Source organism: Myotis myotis, unplaced genomic scaffold (assembly GCF_014108235.1).
Source record: "Myotis myotis isolate mMyoMyo1 unplaced genomic scaffold, mMyoMyo1.p scaffold_m19_p_11, whole genome shotgun sequence".
NCBI lineage: Eukaryota > Metazoa > Chordata > Mammalia > Chiroptera > Vespertilionidae > Myotis > Myotis myotis.
In genome coordinates, this window is record NW_023416315.1 from 70,541,996 (window position 1) to 70,560,754 (window position 18,759).

The following is an 18,759-nucleotide window of genomic DNA, read 5'->3' on the forward strand; positions in this document are numbered from 1 at the left end:
ATGCAGGATGTATTTAGGTGACCCCTGTGAAAGGGTCGTTTGACCCCCAGAGGGGTCGCGACCCACAGGTTGAGAACCGCTGCCTGTTTTAAGATTTGCAAAGGAAAGTTGGTCTGTGTATTGTTGTTGAGTCAATGTCTCCTGGTGGGGGTGGGGGTGCAGGTAGGAGGGCCCGAGACGTACCATTACTGATGTCCCTGCAAATAATCGTCCACATTCCAGATTGTTTACATAGGACAGAGAATTAATTCTTGTAAGATACTGTATGTTTTCCTTTGTGACATTCATTTATCAGAGACTAGAAACTAATGGAAGCAACAGCTGACCCTCAAAGCTCCCAAGCAGATGATTTAAGTGCTTTTTAAAATTAAAATATTTGCTTTGAGCATTAGAGATGGAGACTGAAGCTTAATTAAGTTTCCATATGCTCCTAGGCTAGATGAAGTTTTCTTTGGTTAAATAGAAGTGAAATGAAAATTCATCTATGGTCTGATTTCCCTGTGCGCTCACTGTTCATCTCCAAAATTCCAAAGGCTAATTTTAAAATGGATAAATGTAGAAAAGGAAAAGTAATACGTAAAAATGGCAATCCTTCCAGACTATGAAAGTGCAGCGCAGATCAACTTTCTGAAGGCAGCTGATATTTTCTGAATATCTGGAGAGTGACAGATACCAAGGCTCCAAAGAGGAATCCTTTCTTACCTCGAGATAATGTCAGGACTCAACCCTGAGCACTCAGGGGAAAGGGATCCCCCCATTTCCACTGTGAGTACCAATAGAATCAAGTTGTCTATTCACACCACTTCAGTATGTTTATCCCAAGATTGATAATTATTTTATTTAGGAAGTTTTCTGGCTAGCTTCTTTATTTCACCTTAACCTTCACACAGAACCGATCTGTGAATTCAGCATTACTAGTTTGAACTTCCTGTAATTGACAAGAGTAGGCGAAGCTGGGAATGGATTTGTGATCTTTGAAGAGCTAGACCACCCTTGAATTTTGTATTCACATCTTATGATAAATAGGATACAATGACACTTCTGTGTTGAATCCATTTCTAAGTAATTGGTTAGTTGCGTACTACTGTAACTAAAGGCATCTCTTGCCATTGTCATATGAAGAGGTAGAGTTGAAGATGGTGGATTTTGTCATCCCAAGGAATATGTGGTAGGTTAGATATCTGCAGCTGTCTCTAGAAGTATTTAGGAACTGCCCCCAATTTTGTTCTTAACAAGCGATTTTCAATTAAAGATCCTTAAAGGAACTGAAGCAGATATTGAACTACATAAAACAGAGAATACAGAGAAAAGTAGGAACTATTAGAATCTCAAATTCCACGTTGAGGTGAGAATCACAGATCATGGTTATCAAAAATGTACTTAAAGATATCCCATATCTCTGTGTCCTTTTGAGTAGACTAAACACAATATAATATAGGCTTTATATTCATTGTACTGATTTAAATAAACAAGTTCATGTATTTTGTAAATAATGATTGAATTTCATTTTAATAAATTAATGTGGCATTCCCAATTACATGTGTAATTTGTTCACTACTTAAGTTATAGTAAGTGGTTTTTATAACCTAAAAGATGTATGGATGTTTATATTAACCTGTGCATTTAATTAGCATTTAATTTGTCACCCTGAGAACTTATTAACAGGCTCATTTCTGCATGCAATAACATTACTCTTCCTCCTGGAAGAATGGAAAAAGAAGAAAATATTTATTAATATTCAGTTAGTCAATAAACAATTTAAGTTTCACCTTAATAGGGTAAATTATGTAGATAAGTTCAATCAATAGCATTTGCTATGGCTTCCTCCTTCTTCAAAAAAAAAATTGTTCCAAGTTAAATGTATTACTGGAAAGATATTTGTTGCTCTATTTTTCTTGTTTAGTAAGATTCTTGGGAATTAAAAAAATTAACATGAAATTCTAAATATGAATACAAACTGGTACAAAATCTTCTAGATTGTGGTATATTTTCCTGTTCTTTATGCTGAGTCATAATAGTACATTTCATATAGATTGATCCTAGTCACCTCATCCAGACCAGCATCCATATGAGCATAGCTTCTGGTTGCTCCTCAGATCAAGAACAGAATTGCCAATTGCTTTCTTCTGTTCTTAAATTGAGTAGTAAGGATAATTTAGTCACTGTTGACATTTCTTCCATTCAAATTATATGATGCCATCTCTAAAAGGATAATGGAGGCTTCAGGAATTTTAATCATTAACATATTGCCTAAACTATGGTTTTGGTTTCTGGGATCTCTTTGGAACATTAGGAATCAGTTGTAAAGGCCCATGCATTTAATTCATGATATATTCCAAATACAGACCTTTAAATGATTGTCCTTCCAGCACCTTTGCTTTATAGGTTATATGACAGAAGTTATTATCTAAGCAGGCCATAAAAACTCAAAAAATATATTCCTGACTGGAAGATGCTTTGAGGTATGCAATGTGGTATTTATAGTATTCATTAGGTTATGTTCCACTCTAATTTCCTTAATCAGAAATTTATATGTGTAGGGTATTTAGTTAGCATTTTAATTAGAAAGTTCTGCATAAGTGGCATCCAAAAGTGTTTTATTTATCTCTATATCTGATCAATATCAGTGGATTTTAAATTAAAATCATGAATATTAGAAATATTTTACTTGTGTGTCTGTGTTTTAAATAAGTGGTGTTAAAGAATATAAATTTTCTAACATATCTTTGAAATAGTATTTACCTATCCAGGAAGAAAGTATAAAAATCTCAGGAACCATGTGCCTTTTAATATTAAAAATGACAAGCTATTATTGTTTCTTAAAATTCTTGGGGGTTGTCTTGAATTGGAGGATTCTGATTATGGTTGACTGAAGCAAATGAGGTTAACTGAACCTGCTTCCAACATTCGGGCGTTTTGATATCAAATAAATTATTCATGAGAAATGTGGTCCAAACTGTTAAACAACAGGCAACTAAAACTTTATCCAGATTACAAAGCAAATTAAATAATTGTTTTTATGCTTGCTTAATAATCAATATTTAGAGATAAATTAAAATTCAATCTGATTAGATGTATTTTTTAAAAATATATTTTATTGATTTTTTACAGAGAGGAAGGGAGAGGGATAGCAAGTTAGAAACATCAATGAGAGAGAAACATCGATCAGCTGCCTCCTGCACACCCCCTACCAGGGATGTGCCAGCAACCAAGGTACATGCCCTTGACCGGAATCGAACCTGGGACCCTTCAGTCTGCAGGCCGACACTCTATCCACTGAGCCAAACTGGTTAGGGCTAGATGTATTTTTATTTTAACCTGATAGGTGGACATTCAGGTGATGGTTTATCCTTGAGAACAATTAGAGACTACTCTCATCTACAAAAAATGATCTATTAGTTGTAAATTACAAAAATCAACATAGGTCACTTTGCAACAATTAAGTCTGTAGACAATGCTCAAAATATAGAGTATTTTGGAGTTTCATGTCTTTTCCCTGTGTGTATTTGTTTCACAAGACCCTTAGTCATATTGTCTAAACCTAAAGTCTCCTAACATATACTATATAATCAATAATATTTCTCTCTTGTATAAAACAAAATATTAAATATTAAAATATTGTGCCTTCTTGACCATAAACTGCATACGGTTGAATATTATAGTCATGATTACTGTTGTACCCTAATACATTATATAGGGCCCACCATATTGGCATTTAGTAAATATTTGCTAAACTTACAGAGTTCATTTAGTTCCCTAATTACTAAAGAGAAATTTCATATGCAAAACTTTACTTGATAGCTATAGAGAAATATAACACATTTCACAATCAATGAGCACATAAAAGAGGTATGGTGACATAATAGAAAAGCACAGGTTATGCATTTGGAAGAAATACATTCAAACTCTAACTTGGTAGCCACTATTCTCAACTTATTCGACTTTTCTAAACTTCCATTTATATGCATGTGCCTCTAGAGTGAAGACAATTCATCTGTGTTTCTGTTATCTAAATAAAATAAAAGCCTAAGCAACTGTCCGACTGTCTGGTTGTCTAACCATCTGAACGGTAGCTATGATGCACACTGACCACCAGGGGCGGAAACCACAGGCAAAGAAACATGGAACAGACTGATGAATCTCAGAGGGAAGAGCAGGGGAGGGGAGGGCGGGAAGAGACTAACCAAAGATTTGATATGCATACTAGAAGCTTGCTGCATGCATCTGTGGGGTCCCTCGGCCTGGCCTGTGGGGATCGGGTTGAAACCAGCTCTCTACCCAAGGGGTCCCGCATTGCAAGAGGGCGGTTCTCAAGTGATGCACCCTGGAATCGGGCTCCCTCCTCTCTGGTTCCAGGTGCGTCAACCAAGAACTGTAGCTGCCAAGTCACTGCAGCTCGGCAGCTCCTGTGTTGAGTGTCTGCCTCTGATGGTCAGAGTGTGTCATAGCTACTGGTTGGAGCATCTTGCCCTGGTCGTCATAGCTACTGGTCAGATGGTCAATGGTCGGACAGTCACATAGGCTTTTATATATATAGACTAGAGGCCCGGTGCACAAAACTTTGTGCACTCAGGGGCGAGGGGGGGTCCCTCAGCCCGGCCTGTGCCCTCTCGCAGTCTGGGACCCCTCGGGAGATAACGACCTGCTGGCTTAGGCCCGCTCCTGGGTATCAGAGGGCAGGCCCAATCCCTAGGTGCAGCCCCTGGTCCAACACAGAGCAGGGCCGATGGGGGAGTTGGGGCTCTGCCCCCTGTCATGCACAGAGCAGGGCAGATTGGGAGGTTGCGATGCCACCCTCAGTCACGCTCAGGGAAGGGCCGATTGGGGGGTTGGGGCCCTCTGTCACACTCAAGGCAGGGTCGATGGGAGGTTGCAGCGCCACCCCCTGTCACTCACCGAGCAGGGTCAATCAGGGGGTTGGGAAGCCCCCCCCCCCGTCACTCACAGAGTAGGGCCGATAGGGGAGTTGGGGCACCGCCCCCTGTCACAAACAGAGCAGGGCCGATCAGGGGGTTGGGGCGCCGCCACTGTCACACTCAGGGCAGGGCCGATGGGGAGGTTATGGCTCTACCCCATCACACACAGAGCAGGGCCTGTGGTGGGGGAGGGGGGTTGGGGCGCTGCCCCCTGTCATGCTGATCCTGGTGCCAGGAGGCCTCGTGACTCCGCTGATCCTGGTGCTGGGAGGCATATTACCCTTTTACTATATAGGATAGAGGCCTGGTGCATGGGTAGGGGCCAGCTGGTTTGCCCTGAAGGGTGTCCTGGATCAGGGTGGGGGTCCCCACTGGGGTGCCTGGCCAGCCTGGATGAGGGGATGATGGCTGTTTGCAGCTGGTCACACCCCCTTCAGGGTGGGGGTCCCCACTGGGGTGCCTGGCCAGCCTGGGTGAGGGGATGATGGCTGTTTGCAGCTGGTCACACACCCTTCAGGTGGGGGTCCCCACTGGGGTGCCTGGCCAGTCTGGGTGAGGGGCTGAGGGCTGTTTTCAGGCTGGCGGGTGACTGAAGCTCCCAACTGCTCCTTTTTTTCTTTTCTTTTTTTTTTATTCTGGGCCAGCTTTAGCTCTGGCTCCAGCTCTGAGGCCTCTGCTGCTGAAAGCAGGTATCTGGTTTGTTTGAGTTCTATAATCGAAACACTGTATCAACTCCAGCTCTGAGATCCCGGCTCGCTGAAAGCAGGTTTCTGGGGTTTTGTTTAGCTTCTATATTTGTAACTATGTTTCAAACTGCAAGCTCAGAGGCCGGCAAGGCAGGCGGGAACGTTGGTTTCCTCCATCACTGAAGCAAACAAGCCTCATGTTAGTTTCAAGCTGCTTGGCTGCTGGCCGCCATCTTGTCTGGTAGTTAATTTGCATATCTCGCTGATTAGCCAAAGGGAAGGGTAGCGGATGTATGCTAATTACCATGTTTCTCTTTTATTAGATAGGATATGCATATCCCAAGGACTAGACAATAGTGTGGTGAAGGCCTGGGGCAGGGGACAGTTGTGGGCTAAAAAGAGTCAATGGGGGAAAAAGGGACATCTGTAATACTTTCAACAATAAAGGTAAATTTATTAAAAAGTTAATAATAAAAAAATCACAAGAACTTGGATTTGATGTAGGTTCTTGAAAATTGCCTTCTACATATCTGGTGTCTGAAAGGTTTTATTGATTCTGATATTTCAAGGACAACCAAATATTTATTGTATTAGTTTGCTAAGGTTAATATAACTAAAAAGTACAGAATGCTTTTTAGCTAAATACCCTCTGGATGGCTTAAAATTCAGAAATGTATGTTATCAAGGTTCTGGAAACTGGAATTCCAAGATCAAGGTTTAGTAGCTTAAATTTCTAAAGCCTCTCTCATTGTCTTACAGATGGTCATCTTCTTGCTATGTCCTCATAGGTCTATTCTCTGTGCACACATACTTGGTGTCTTTCCCTCCTCTTATAAGGACATCAGTCATTTTGGTTTAGGGTCCCAAGTTTATGATTGCGTATAACATTAATTATCTCTTCAAATGCCCTATCTCCAACGACAGCCACATTTATTTATGGATGGGCACAATTCTATCCATTAACTTTATCCTCTCAGCTTGCACCAGGAATATCAACAGTGCTGGGATCTAACTAAGAGCCATGGACATACTTGTCACAGATTTTCCCCTAAAAGTATAGACATTCCATTTGGAAACTATTCACTGATTCCTCACTGCACCTGTGGTTAGGAAACTTGAAATGGAGTTTAAGAAAAAGACTTCCTCTGAAAGAGCATTGCTCTGCTCAAGTGATTTATCTTTCAGAGTGAAATGAAAAAATTGACTAAGAGTAAGAAGCCTGACAAACTTACTATTGTGATCACCCTCTGCACATAGGCTGTCTCCTGGAAGGATTATTTGCTCTTTTGTTGGTGTTATTCTATGCAAACAATAAACTGCCTTTGAGTTCCTATTGTCAAGAAGGTACTCATATCATATATGGTAATAGAAATGGTAAAGTGAATATTTTTATGTGTTAATTGATAGAGCAATGTTAGACTTTAATTTAAAACTCTGGACTTTAGCTTCTTTGTAATTTTATTGCATTTTTTAAATTTTTATGGAATTTTTTGGGGCTAACATTGGTTCACAAAATCATACAGGTTTCAAGTGTACAACTCAACAGAACATCATCTCCACACTGCAGTGTGTGCTCATCGACCCAAACAAACTCCTACAATCCCCATCTTCCTACCCTTTGCCTGCCTCTACCTACCCCCACCCTTCATTTACCCTCTGGCTATCACCACACTGTTGTCTATGCCTATGTGTTATATGCTTAACCCCTGTACCTTCTTTCATTCATTCTCCAACACCACTTCCCTCTCACAGATGACAGTTGGTTCTATTCTGTTTATCAGTTTATTTTGCTCATTAGATTCCACATATAATTGAGATCATATTGTATTTGTCTTTTTCTGACTGGTTTATTTCACTTAGCATAATAATCTCCAGGTCCACCCATGCTGTCATAACAGGTAAGATTTTCTTCTTTTTTTTATGGCTGAGTAGTATTCTACTGTGTAAATGCACCACAGCTTTTTTATCCACTCATCTACTTATGGGCACTCAGCTTTTTCCAGATCTTGGCTATTGTAAATGCTGCAATGAACAAAGGGGTGAGTATATTCTTTGAATTAATGCTTTGGGTTTCTTTGGATATATTCCTAGAAGTGGAATCGTTGTGTCAAAAGGCAATTTAATTTTTTGAGGAAACTCAGTACTGTTTTCCACATTGGCTTCATCAGTCTGCATTCCCACCAACCGTCATGAGGGTTCCCTTTTCTCCACATCCTTACCAGCACTTGTTTCTTGTTGATTTATTGATGATAGCCATTCTGACAGGCATGATGAGATATCTCATTGTGCATTTAACTCACATCTCTCTGATGAAAATTGATGTTGAGCATTTTTTTATATATTTATTGGTCATCTCTATGTCCTCTTTGGGGAAGTGTTTATTCATGTCCTTTGCCCATTTTTTAATTGGATTGTTTGTCTTGCTGTTGAGTAGTGTAAGTTCTTTATATATTTAGAAAATTAACCCCTTATCAGATGTGTCATTGGGAAATATGTTCTCCCATACAGTGGGTTCTGTTTTTTATTTTATTGATGGTTTCTGTTCCTGTGCAAAAGCTTTTTAGTTTGATGTATTATGATTTATTTTTTTACTGTTTCCATTCCTAGAGGAGATATATCTGTAAAAACATTGCTAAGAGAAAAGTCTGAAATGTTACTGCCTATGGTCTCTTCTAGAATTTTTAAGGTTTCACAAATTACATTTAAGTCTTTAATCCATTTTGATTTTATTCTAGTGTATGGTGTAAGTTGGTGGTGTAGTTTCATTTTTTTGCATGCATCTGTACAATTTTCCCAACACCATTTACTGAAGAGATTGTATTCACCTCATTGTATGTTCTTGTCTCCTTTGTCAAATATTGACCATAAAAGCAAAAGTTTATTTCTGGGCTCTCTGTTCTGTTCCATGGATCTATATGCCTACTCCTCTACCTGTCTCATGCTGTTTTGCCTACTGTGGTCATATTGTTATGGAGTGAATTCCCAGACAAAGAGCCACAGAGTCAATTGGGTTTAAATTACAGCCTTTATTCACGAATTCGAATCCGGGCTTAAGCCTTAGCTGACGCAGCAGCAGGCAAGAGCCCCGAGCATCCGTTGTAAGTTGCTTTTATCCCCTGGTTCTGGGAAGCTATTTTGCAAAAGCTATTGGCTGATCTTTAATCTGCAAAAGCTATCTTTATTTCGGGGTAATTGGCAGGATATGGCTGGTTGCCCTGGGTCCGAGAAGCAGGATGTGCGGGTTTGCGGGTAAGCTAGGAAAACAGCTGGCAGCTTGTTGCAAACGGGGTCACACAATTTTAAAATTTTCCACTCTTCTATAATTCAGTCTATTGTTCCTGACCTGAGGTGCTTCTTACAATATATGATAGCTTGGTATTAGGTATTGGGATACCTCCAACTTTGTTTCTTTCTCAAGATTGCTGAGGCTCTTTGAGGTCTTCTATGATTTTATATACATTTTTAGATCATTTGTTCTAGATCAGTGAACTATGCAGTTGATATTTTAAAAAGAACTGTGTTGATTCTATAGATTGCTTAGGGTAGTATGGACATTTTAATAATGTTAATTTTTCCTATCCATGCGCACTCTTTATGCTTCCACTTCTTTGTATCTTCCTCAATTTCCTTCCTCCATATCTTATAATTTTCCAGGTGTTTTACATACTTGGTTAAATTTATTCCTAGGTACCTTATTTTTTTGTTGCAAAAGTGTATGAAATTGTATTCTTAATTTCTCTTTCTGATAGTTAATTTTTTGTGTGTATAAAAATGCCACTGATTTTTGATATCAATGTTGTATACTCTACTTTGCCAAATTCATTTTTTAAGTCAAGTGGTTTTTGTGGTAGTCTTTGAGATTTTATGTAAAAAATATAATGGCATCTGCAAATAATGACAGTTTTATGTTCTTCTTTCCAATTTTGATGACTTTTATTTCTTTTTCTTGTCACTAGTACTTCCAGTGTAATGTTGAATAAGAGTGGTGAAAGCCAATCACTGTGTTGTTCCTGATCTTAAATTTTGGGGGATAATTTGAGAAGGGTAAGTGTTAGCTCTTCTTTGAGTGTTGGATAAAATTCTATGGTGAAACCATTTGGTCTAGAACTTTTGTTTGGTGGAAGGTTTTTTTTTAAATTTTTTATTACTGATTTGAGTTAATTAATTGTAATTGGTCTTTTCAGCTTTTATAATTTTTCCTGATTCAATTTTGGAAAGTTGTGTTTCTAATAACTTATCTATTTCACCCAGTTTGTCAAATTTGTTGGTATATAGTTGTTCATAGTATTTTCTTGTAATCCTTTATATTTTTGTGGTGTCAGTTGTTAACTCTGTTTAATTTCTGATTTTATTTGTTTGTGTCCTCTCTCTTTCTTAATTAGCCTGGTTAAAGTCTCATTAATCTTATTTTGTTTGTTTCAGAGAAGCAGCTCTTGGTTTCATTTATATATACATATTGTTTCTTTTATATCAATACTTTATTATTGTAGGTTATGCACACCCTCCCGATAAAGTGTGTCTTGTATGTTATAGGCCCTTACATAGGTGGTGTTAACCCTTTAGACTGGTTGACTATAAGGATAAACCTCTATCACCATGTGTGAGTAACTGTGAATGGGCTGCCTTCTGAAGTGGAATTGTTCCCAGTAGGGTCTGATTCCTGCCAGAATCCCCCTTTGGGTGTGTGGCATGTGTTGCTAGTTGGGTAGAGCTCTGGTGTGGTCTGAAGACCACCACTGATTGTGTTGGTTCTGGATCCACTTGGGCAGGATTCAGGTACAGGTTGATGACAGAGGTTGTGTGTCATCTGTCTGGAGCTACCTCTATGGAGCTACCATGCTATTTACAGTTTGTAGCTACATCTACTGTGTACAAGGGTCAACTTTCTCCAGCTTAGAGCTGCGGGCAGATCTATAAAAGGTCCAAGGCTCCCTGAGGATCTCCTTCACTTGTCAGCTGCTCTGCCTCCCACATAGGTTGCCTGGGATTTTTCCAGAGCCTTCTGAACAAAGACTGTAAAGTGGGCCTAGGTTGGCCATGATGCACAGAGCCTTCCACAACTCATGAGTTTGTTAGGATGGAGTGACTGGGGTCGGAAAGATGGGACTATTCGTTTCCCTTCTTGAGGACCCTGTGGTGAGGCATCCAATGAGGAGAAAGTAGACCCTACTCCAGAGCAAAACCACTCAGGCTCTACCAGAATCTTCAACTCTAGCTCCCCCAGGAGCTGTGTGGCACAAGTTCAGGTTGCCTGCAGCCAGGCATCCCTCTGCAGGAGCAACTCAACAGGGTGGAGCCACTGGGGCTTAGGAGCACTGACCAAAAGAGTCTCTCACTGAGGGTGGTACCAGCCAGGCTTGCAGGAGGGGCCAGTCCCCAGACAGTAGCTTCTGATGGAGACACCCTTCGAATGTCCCAGCTCTGAGCAGCACATCCTTCTTGGAGCACCGAGCTCAGAAGCGAAATATTAGTCTACGTAACAATTGGGCTTTGACATTTTTCCCACTTATTTATAGGAGAATTGGGTAAAATATATTTGAAGTTGCAGGACATAGTCTAAAATGTTTTATGGGGTTTTCTTTCCTATTTTATTTCAATCAAACCATTATAGAGCTCAAAAACTAAGGTTAATGTTACATTTGGCTTGTTTTTATATATAGGATTAATGTATGAACAAAGAGTCAGAAATACTCTCTCTCCACCCCTTCCCTCCATATAATATATGTGTAGGACATGAATACCTTTTATGCATATTAATCAACCCATTAAAATGGAGGACATTATGAAGTCCAAGCAAAACCATTCCAGTAGATGCCTAGTGCATAGGTCCCGAATGTAACAGGAAACAATCCAGTTTCTGTTCTGTGCATTTTGTATTCCTCCCTATAACTACATTGTGTGAGTTTTACACTTCAAATAAAAACAAGCAGACTGAAAATTGTAACTGTGCCTCTTCAGCTTACTTGCAATGTGAGATGAATACTAATATTTCACTCCTTTGAAACAATGTGAAAAGTTGGTCATTGAAAACCCTAAGTATGTTGGCGGTACACTTGCTGGGTTCAGTGCTTCATTCATTCTTACCTTGCTTTAAATTGAATTTCAACTCACAGAGAGAGGAGAAATGAGAAGGCAAAAAAAAGAGTCAGTGAAAACAATAAAAAGTGTAGAGAGCATAAACACGAACCTGCCTCCTTCATTCTGCTACATACTGAGAAAAATGATTTTCTGAGACCCACATGGGAGAACAAGTGATTTTTATTTGCGTGGAATTAAATCCCCGAGTTCCCTAGTTCTCCCCTCCCTCAGTATCGCCACAAAAGAAGTATAGCTGTGGCTTCAATAGGGCTAGAATCAGAGTCATTGCCCAGAGTTTGTTTTCCATGTTGAAGTAGAGTCCAGTCCGGCATCAGGCTAGTTAGTTAGTGTTCCCCACTGTAGTCCATCAGCCCATTGCCTGTGGGCTCCGTAGGGCCACATGGCTGTGGGGAAACACAGGTGAGTGCATGGAAGCAGGAATGAGAGAGCCCCATGAGCCAAGCTAAGAAAACCAAGAGCCACAAGAGAGAGAATTCCTTTGGGGGGGGATTACATATTCCCAAATTTTTATAAGCTTGCGGTGGCCATTCCCAGTCTGGCCAACAATCTCTGTTCACAGGTGTGACGGACACTTTTCCTAGTCACCCCAACTTCATTGTGCATGTGTCTATTTCTCCTTTGTTGAACCCCTTCCCCCCAGTGATCTGCAAGGAATGGGCCAGATGGTTCCCAAATAGCATGCCTAAAATACTTGGCCTTCCCTCTGTTTCTTTCCCATGATTAATAATGAGCTAATTACAATGGTATTACTATTAGACACCTCCTTTTGAATGTATCACATCACCTTTATCCAAACCCACACTTACCAACTTGCTTTTTCTGTAGGTCTTCTCAATAAATACTAAATGATCATGCTAGAGTCCAGGCCACCATCATATATTCTCTCATCACTATGACTCTCATTCCTCAATCGATAAGCAGCTATTCCTGATTCTATTTTCTCATTTTCTTTTTTGTTCTCAAGACTCTCCTTTTCACCATACCTACCTTAGTCGGCATCACCACTGATTTTATGGCTAAGAGCCTCCTAAGTAGTCTACATATGAAGTGGAATTTCTATTAGAAATTTTCTATTCCTAATTTTATTTTTCCATTTGTTCACAATTAGGTTTGCTTTTTGCTTTAATACCGGGGGATAAACTGAAAACAACAACACATACGTAGTTTTTATCATTTGTATCCTTCATTCACTTCACTGAGGGGAAGGCCAGGGCCTTGGGATAGTCTGGGAAGTCCTGCCTATTCCTGGGAGGGAAACAGCGGCGGAGCTTCACTCAGAATAATGCATGATGGACTCGACGTAATTCCCCGGGAAGAGCCCCGTCACTCCATTCATAACTCCCTCATACCAGCCATCGTCGTTCTTCTTGATGACATAAATGATGGCTCCTTCCTGAAAAGACAGCTCGTCTTCCTTGTCTAAAGTGCAAACCTTAAGTCATCTTAAGACTCTCTACTGTCTTCCCATTATTACAAAATTCCAAACATTCATAAATGGCCTTCTGTAGTCTCTGCTCTCTGTCCTTTCATAATGCAGTTTGTGTTCATATCACACTCATTTATGTGCTTCTCTTTCCTTGAAACTTTACCTTTATGTGTGACACTACAATCAACTTTTAGTCATTGTCTATGCATCCTTTATATTTCAAAGTAAATGGGGGGTGAGTAGGGGGATATCTGTAATACTTTCAACAATACAGATAAATTTAAAAAAAGAAAAGAGAAAATCATAAACCTGTAAAAAAAACAGAGAGTATGATGATATCTATGCACCCAAATATAATTACATTAAATGAAAATGACCTAAATAGAATAATATCAGTTTAGTTTCAGAGCATGTTTTTCGTCATTAATTTTTATCATTTGATGTTAAAGTATGTTCATAAACTGGGGGAAGCAATTGACATTTGAGGCTGTAGTGAATAGTTTAGTAACTTCTGATTTAAATATAATATATATACAGGAATGTACACAGGTCATAAATATAAAGCATAATAACTTTGCACATATTTAACACATCCAAATAAGAACTCAGATCAAGAAAAAGAATGTTACTATAGCATTACTATAAGTTTAACAGCTATATGTTTTAATATGTATAAATAATTTAAAATATTTTTTAAAGAAGTTCCATTGCAAATTTTTATTTGATCTTTGGACTATATAAAAGTGTATTGGTTATTATCTATGAAATAGGAGTTTTCTTTTATTATTTTATTATCTATGTCTTCTTTAATTTCTATCTGGTCAAAAAACAACTTCTCAATGATTGTAAACGTTAATATTCTTTGAGATTTGATTAGCCAGCACTTGACTTTGGTAAACAATCTCTCAGAACTTGAAATAAATTTCAATTCTGTACATTGAATGCAATTTTTTTTTATTTGTGAATTAGGTCAATTTTACTAACTGTGTTAATCAGATCTTTTATAAACTTGACAAATGACTTTTGTTTCTGTTAAGGGTGGTGCATTAATATCTCATTTATTATTTTACTAGTAGATTCTTTTATTTTTCCTTTTACTTCTGCCAAGTTATAATTAATATCTTTCAAAGCTATGTATTATAAACATATAGATCTGATATTGTGATGTTTTCCTGCTGAATTAGTTATCTTATCATTATGAAAGACCCATTTTTTTCTATTAATGTTTCCTGCCTCAAAATGTTCTGTGTTTAAGTTTGTATAGCTAAAAAAGACACACTTTGGTCAGTGTTTTCATCATATGACTTCTTTTATACATTTGTCATCATTTTTTTCTGAATGTTTATATTTTGAGTGTGCTTATATTTTGTTTATTTATTCTTGGTTTTCCAGTCTCAAATATTATTCTTTTTCTTCGGATTAGTTAATTTACATATATATTAATTACTGATATCGCTGTTTATGTCTAGCACCTTCCTATTTGTTTTCTTTTTCTTTTATTTTTAATTTATTTATTTTGAGAGAGAGGGATTTGTTGTTCCACTTACTTATGTATTCATTGGTTGATTCTTGTATGTGCTCCAACCAACAGAGCTACCCGGCCAGAAGTATTAATCTCTTTTGTTCTGCCAGATTTTAGTAATGAGATCTTTTATTATATTTCTCTACCCTGCTTTTGTTATGCATACATTTTTTTTTAATTAGTGGTAGCTCTAAAGCAGACATTTTCCATTTTGGCATTGTTGATATTTTGGTCTGAATAATTCTCTGTTATGTAGACTCTTACATGTTTTACAGAATGTTTAGCAGCATCACTGGATTCTACTCGCTCAGATGCCTATTGCACCCAATTGTGATTTCCAAATGTATTTCCAGAAATTGTCATATACCACTTGGTGGCAAAATTGGCTCTCATTAAGAGTCGCTACTTCAAACATATATCATGCATTTTAAAATATTGTAGTCAATAAAAATAATTTTCTTTTACCAGTTCTATAATAGAGTAAAACCTTGGAATACTTTAAATTCATTTACCCTTTTTAAGTTCACATTATTTTAATGTAGTTTTAGTACTACATATATTTTAAGCTCCACTATACACAGCAGCCAATTTTATACAGTACTGTAGCAACATATTTAACATGTCTAGGTTTTATTTTTTGGTTCATCTGTTTTCCCTTGGCTTTTTATAGATAAATGAAATAGTTTTTCTATAATAAAACTTCTCCTCACAAAAAAATCTTTCACTTTTTCTTTGTAAATTTTTTATTTTTTTTGCAAATTGAGGTATAATACTATATAATAAAAGCCTAATATGCTAAGTGTTGGGTCGTCCATTCAACCAATCAAAGCGTAATACTCTAGTGATATGCTAAGCTGCTCAACTACTTGCTATGACATGCACTGACCACCAGGAGGAAGATGCTTCAACTGGCAGGTTGCTTGCTGCTGGGGGCCAGCCGATCAGGATTGAGTGAGATGGGCAGGATACGCCCTGGACCCTGGCTGGCCAATCTCCTGCATCCCTCCCTGGCCCCGATCATGCACCGGTGGGGTCCCTCGGCCTAGCTTGCAATCTGGGACCTCTCAGAGGATGTCGGAGAGTCAGTTTCAGCCCAATCCACAGGCCAGGTCGAGGGACACCCCTGGTGCACAAATTCATGCACCGGGCCTCTAGTTGATATGCAACATTATATCAGATTCAGGTGTGAATATAATATATATATAAATATATATATATATATATATATATATATATATATACTAATAAAAGAGAAATATGCAAATTGGTGTTACTCCACTACCCTTCCCATTGGCTAATCAGGGAGAAATGCAAAATAACTGCCAGCCAAGATGGCGGCTGGCAGCCAGGCAGCTTGAAGCGAAGATGAGGCTTGCTTGCTTCAGTGACGGAGGAAGCCAACTTTCCCCGCCTGCCGCTGCCGGCCTCTGAGCTTGCAGTTTGAAACATTGTTACAAATATAGAAGCTAAACCAGCCTTGGGCAAACTATGGCCTGCGGGCCGGATTCGGCCCGTTTGAAATGAATAAAACTAAAAAAAAAAAAAAAAAGACCGTACCCTTTTAAGTAATGATGTTTACTTTGAATTTATATTACTTCACACAAACACTCCATCCATGCTTTTGTTCTGGCCATCCGGTCCAGTTTAAGAACCCATTGTGGCCCTCGAGTCAAAAAGTTTGCCCACCCCTGAGCTAAACAAAACCCCAGAAACCTGCTTTTAGCCAGCCGGGCTTCAGCCAGCAGGACCGCAGCATTGTTTCAATTATAGAACAAATGCAGATCCCTGCTTTCAGCCAGCCGGGATCTCAGAGCTGGAGTTGAAACAGTGTTTCGATTATAGAACCCAAATAAACCAGATACCTGCTTTCAGCAGCCGAGGCCTTAGAGCTGGAGCCAAGCCTCAGAGCTAAAGCTGGCCCAGAATTTAAAAAAAAGAAAAGAAAAAAAAGAGCGGTTGGGAGCTTCAGTCACCCGCCAGCCTGAAAACAGCCCTCAGCCCCTCACCCAGACTGGCCAGGCACCACAGTGGGGGCCCCCATCCAAAAGGGTGTGTGACCAGCGGCAAACAGCCATCAGCCCCTCACCCAAGCTGGCCAGGCACCCAAGCGGGACCCCCACCCTGATCCAGGACACCCTTCAGGGCAAACCAGCCGGCCCCCACCCGTGCACCAGGCCTCTATCCTATATAGTAAAAGGGTAATATGCCTCCCAGCACTGGGATCAGCGGAGCCGTGAGGCCTCCCAGCACCGGGATCAGCGTGACAGGGGCCATTGCCCAAACCCCCTGATCGCCCTGCGGCTCTGTGTGTGACAGGGGGCGGGGCCACAACCTCCCTATCTGCCCTGCTCTGTTTGTGACAGGGGAAGGCTCCCCAACCCCCTGATCAGCCCTGCTCTGTGCCTGATGGGGGGGGCTCCCAACCCCCTGATCACCCTGCGGCTCTGAGTTTGACAGGGTGCAGCACCCCAACCCACGGATCAGCCCTGCTCTGTGTGTGACAGAGTGCGGCCCCCCAACTCCACCCCCCCCCCACGGCCCTGCTCTGTATGTGATGGGGTAGAACCATAACCTCCCCATTGTCCCTGCCCTGAGTGTGACAGTGGCGATATCCCAACCCCCTGATCGGCCCTGCTCTGTGTGTGACAGGGGGCGGTGCCCCAATCCCCCCACCATGGGCCCTGCTCTGTGTGTGACGGGGTAGAGCCATAACCTCCCCAATCGGCCCTGCCCTGAGTGTGACAGGGTAGGTGCCCCAACTCCCCTATCGGCCCTACTCTGTGAGTGACAGGGGGGAGCTCCTCAACCCCCTGATCGGCCCTGCTCTGTGCATGATAGGGGGCGGTGCCCCAACCTCCTCATCCACCCTGCCTTGAGTGTGACAGAGGGCGGTGCCCTAACCCCCAATCGGCCCTACCCTGAGTGTGACTGAGGGTGGCATCGCAACCTCCCGATCTGCCCTGCTCTGTGCATGACAGGGGGCGGCACCCCAACTCCCCAATGAGCCCTGCTCTGAGCCGGACCAGGGGCTGCACCTAGGGATTAGTCCTGCCCTCTGCCACCCAGGAGCAGGCATAAGCCAGCAGGTTGTTATCTCCCGAGGGGTCCCAGACTGTGAGAGGGCACAGGCCGGGCCGAGGGACCCCCCTCCCCACCGAGTGCACTAATTTTTGTGCACTGGTCCTCTAGTATATCTACATTAATAAAAGAGAAAAATGGTAATTGGCATACGACGCTACCCTTTTCATTGGCTAATCAGGGCTATATGCAAATTAACTGCCAACTAAGATGGCAGTTAACTGCCAACAAAGATGGCGGTTAATTTGCATATGTAGGCACAATGGAGGGAGGCGAAAGGGAAAGCAGGAAGAAGCCCCCTGCCACTGACAGTGATCGGAAACCCAGGGGGGAGCTAAGAGCTGGGCGGCAGGGCAAAGGCTGCCCTGTGGCCGCATTTGCCTTGCCCCCCAGCTATGATCGGAGAATCAGGCGCCTTTGCCGCCCTGGCCAGTGATAGCAGGAAGTAGGGGTGGAGCCAGCGATGGGAGCTGGGCACGGTTGAAGCTGGCAGTCCCGGGAGCTAGGGGTCCCTTGCCTGGGCCTAAAGCGGAGCCCACGATTGCGGGGCCACTCCGGGCCGGACGCCTCAGCCAGAGGCGTCCTGCAGGGGCAGGGGCGGAGCCTGTGCTATCGCGGCGCTCCCCGCTGCCACTGTGGGTCCCCGCTGCCCGGGCTGGATGCCTCGGCCAGAGGTGTTAGGCCTGGGCAGGGGCAGAGCGGGAGATCGCAGGAGCTGGGAGTCCCCTGCCCAGGCCTAATGCCTCGGCCAGAGGCGTTAGGCCTGGGCAGGGGCGGAGCCTGCAACCACGGGGAGCTGGGGGTCCCCTGCCCAGGCCTGACACCTCTGCTGGAGGCCTCAGGCCTGGGCAAGGGGCCGATCCGGTGATTGGTGATCGGAGGGTGATGAGGGTCAACTCCTCTGGCCGAAGCATCAGGCCTGGGCGGGGGGCTGGGGGTCCCCTGCCCAGGCCTGATGCCTGGGCCAGAGGCATCAGGCCTGGGTGGGGGTTGGAGCCGGGGATTGGGGGGATATGATGGTCCCCTCGCCCA